The sequence below is a fragment of the Eufriesea mexicana genome, unplaced genomic scaffold, assembly GCF_001483705.2.
Source record: "Eufriesea mexicana isolate 0111107269 unplaced genomic scaffold, ASM148370v2 scaffold2021, whole genome shotgun sequence".
Classification (NCBI taxonomy): Eukaryota; Metazoa; Arthropoda; class Insecta; order Hymenoptera; family Apidae; genus Eufriesea; species Eufriesea mexicana.
In genome coordinates, this window is record NW_016910121.1 from 451,831 (window position 1) to 455,892 (window position 4,062).

General features: G+C 38.3%; 1 long non-coding RNA gene across 1 annotated transcript; it reads left to right on the forward strand.

Moving 5' to 3' along the window:
• The first annotated feature begins 2,542 nt into the window (after positions 1–2,542).
• On the forward strand, positions 2,543–3,671 carry LOC108549445 (uncharacterized). Its single transcript, XR_001890324.1, has 3 exons — positions 2,543–2,620; positions 3,407–3,474; positions 3,648–3,671. It is a non-coding gene; the product is annotated as an uncharacterized LOC108549445 (long non-coding RNA).
• Positions 3,672–4,062: the final 391 nt, after the last annotated feature.

Here is a 4,062-nt window from a genome sequence, read left to right on the forward strand (position 1 = left end):
GTAACACGTAATCACCTGATATATGTTTAAAATTAAAAACTAGACGTGAGTTTCATGACAGAAGCGACACTTTTCCATTTCTTTGAAAATTTTTTAAAAATTTCAAGGAAGTTGAAATTCCCTATAGTCTGGTATTACATACGATGAAGTCTCAAAACCTGTCATAAATTTCACCTCTATTTAATTTATTTTTGTTTATAACAAATTTTATATTAAAATAAAATTGAAATAAAATTTGCATGGGATCAAATTTTGTTTCATGTAAAATCTCATAAGATTTGTTTCGAATTTTTCTTTTGTAGTTGTAATGTCATATTGTGGATGTAATACGCTCGCTTCATCGGAAAGAAATGAGATAACTTTGGCGAACATAGGTTCTTATTACGCGCGCAGATGCTGCTGAAAGATGCAGAGGCTCATAGAGAGTGACTCAGTTGTCGAGGAGTTATGATTCCTTTGCAGCGAATATCGTCGTCGACATCGCTTTGAATATTCTAAATTTAGTAATATTTAAAACTCTGGTTTACTTTCAAATCTTAAACCAAATAAGCTAAAATTCATTTTCATATCTGCCACATGATCCAAAATTGTTACTTTTGTTTACGTAAAACACATTTCATAAGGATTGAATTTTAACATTCGAGATTATTATATTATTATTTCTAAAAACTATAATTAATAAGGAATATCGTGATTAAAGATTACCTTTATTATTGTTGTTTCGTTAATTTCTTCCTCTTACTTCACTGCCACGTTAGAATTCTAACCTCAACGGCAACCTCCATAAACACTATCACTTCACAATCTCATTAACCTCAAATCAAGTATCCACGCACAAAACACATATTCACGCACAATCACGATCTACAATCCACTTGACAAAGTTATATCAATGCATAATCGAGCACCAATTATTTCGCGTATAACCTATCGCACGAGTCGCGTCGGTATCTAAATAGTCTCTTTTCAAAACATATATAACACATATAAATTCGGAACAGACGCGAGCCAAACAGGCAGAGATAAAGGCGGGAAAAAGATAGAGAATCAAAAATATATCACATCCAAACACCGTTGATTTAATCCCGTTCGAAAACATTAATAAAAATCACGGGCGAATTTGTCTGTCTCGCGCATCATAACTCAAGGTGACGTGGCGAAGTCTCGTGAGAAAACATCGAACGAGAGGGTACTACCGATTCGCGCCGCGAGAGGGCAGTCGCGTGTGTTGCTCGCTATCGCGATACTTTCCGAGTCGATCATTTTAACCAAGCCTGTGTCCATGATATTTACGTCGTTGCAATATCGTAACCGTGGAAATGTTATTGCCCGCGAGCGGGAACGATAGTAAATCCATTGGTTCGGCAATATCGCGCCTGAACCACGCCCGTTTTGCGACCATTTCGCCCGATTTTAATTTTCACTCGGGTGTGCAAGATCACCGTGTATTCATAAATCGAAAAGGAGATTCGCCGAATCGGGAATTTATACGCGTTTAATTCGCGTTCACGTGACCAGCGTGTCGCGTATATTATCGTGTGCGTTTTATTTCATGTATGTTAGAACATGGATGTTTGTTTGGAAAATTGGAATCAGGAAAACTACGTTAGGTTTAGAAAATGAGTAGATAGCTATTAAAGTACTTAATTTGGATATTATCGCGATTCTAATATTGAATTGTACAGAATTGTTTAGTACTAACGTTTAATCTATATGTTGAAAATTTTATATGATAAATAGATATACCGGGGATTGATATACTATGTTAGAATATAGTTAGTAGCATAGTTAGTAGATTATACTAAAGGAAACATGAGTAAACACAATGACAGACGCACCATGCTGTGTGAATGAATCTTTAATCATCTTAAATCCCACGTAGAAGTCAATCATATAAAAAGTACAAAAAATAATCCTGTACAATACAATTATTCTTCCCCCCCACGTCGCTCCAATTACCATTTCTTTTTTTTTTCATTTTTTTCTTATTATTATATTCATTCATATACGTGAAACCAAATGTTACGAGTACGTTAAACCCGACGTGGGATCGAATTTACAATATCTACAATATTATTCTCTAAATATTTTGGTCGAAGAGTAGCCCGTACCCTCCCGTCACACGACATCCCGTGTATTCCACAATATGGAGGGATAGCGAGTTCCTGATCGAAAGAAAACACGCATTTAAACGACGGATTCCTCTATCCAGGCATCGAGATGGTCTTCGACTGGTCTATGGAGCGCCGGAAGTGTATTGGAAATCACGGTCAACGCACGTATATCCAAGGACAGAACTCTCGACACGTATATCATCGCAACGAAAACAGTTCCTCGGTGGCGAGATGGTTGTCGCTGCGCTGTGGATCCGCTCTTGTCCTATCCCCACTCCTTCGCCTGCTTACGAGCCAGCGATGGCAACACGTCGTCTGCCGCGACGGTGCTGCCACTCTCGACTTTCGTGCGTCATTCCACGACGTTGTTTCTCGCGTCGTGTGAGAAGAGACGGTTGGTGAGGTTAGAATAGAAAATAGTAGGAGGAGCGTTACGAGAGGGGTCAGGGTCTCTTCGAGAACCGGCAATCGGTGATTACAGCCAAGATGTGCACTGGTGGTGATCGGTGAGCAAAATTTCCTTCTAATTATTCGTGGTCCCCGGTGTCCTTTACCACCAGCCTGAAAAGAATTTTTCGTGCGTTAATCGCGAAGGGACGACGGGCTCTTCATCGGACGATGGCCCCGGTTACGCTTTTGTTTACGAGCCTCTTTGTCTCTCAGGATCCGGGGATCGTTGTTTTTCTTTCATTTTCCTCTTTTTTCCTCCCATTATTTTGTAACGCGAAGCAGCCCTTTAATCAAAAGCACGGAAGCGACAAGCCACGTGTTGTTCGTTACGCCGTTTCGTCCCAATTACCCAGCCTCGAAACTTGTTTCCGCGTTATTTCGCGGAGATCGAACCTCTTTCCGTTAATTAATCGCGATCGCGTATCGAGATTCGTGGAATCGGTTTATCTCGTCTGTCCTCGCGACGCGAGAAATATATACGAACGCAAACGTTTTCGACGGGATCGATCGAATTTTTATTTCTCTCGGCGCATGGAGTGGGGGTACCGGCGGAGTAGGGGAATTAGAGGAGGTGGCTTTTTATCGGTTCGTACATCGAAGCTGCCGCGCAAACAGCTTAATTGGCATTTAAACTGCACGTGGTAAATTTAGATGCGAGGGGTCCATTCATTTTCGGCCCTGGTATATTGCATTCGACGATCGCGGCCGACTAATTTCACCGACGTTTCAGCGTACAATCCCGCGAGCACGCTCAAAAAATTATTAACATACATTATCCGACCATTAATATCCACGTTGTTTTGCGAGTCAGCTATTAATATGAATGTTGCTGGATCTTCCAGGGGAACGTTGCCGCCATTACGACGAAACATAAGAACACGTTGCGAAATTTATTACTCGGCGATGAGTCGTGAGTTTATTTTTTTTATTTCCGTATATTTACGGGGGTATTGCTGCACGGTTTTTTAATTTTTTTTTATTTTTTTTTAAAGTCGTTTACACTTTTTACCCGGGGATGAAATTAATTGTTTGATACTAGAATTTCCAATTTTTAATTTGTAATTAAATGTATTATATTTATAGATGACAACAGTTAACCGGTACGACGAAATAGGTATCAGTTCTAATTTTGCTGAAAGGAGTAATATCTTTTTAATGAATAAAGTAATAAAGTATACTTCAAGTGCAAACAAAATATATGAGATCCGTTATTTTGACTGGGTTGGTAATTAACTATAATGTTAATAAGACTCCTTTGACACTAAACTAATTATGTCACATCTGGATTAAGAAATTTGTAAGAAGTGTAAGAAAATAAATTTGTTTAAAAAAATAAAAAATGGAACGACTTTGTTGTCAATTATATAAAAATTCTATATATTAAATTATATTTTTAATACCTCATTTATTGGACCATGTAATTATATTTGATAGGAATATCTTTCATATCTCGAATTTTCCTTTTTTAGAATACACTATTTATTATCTCCCGGATAAC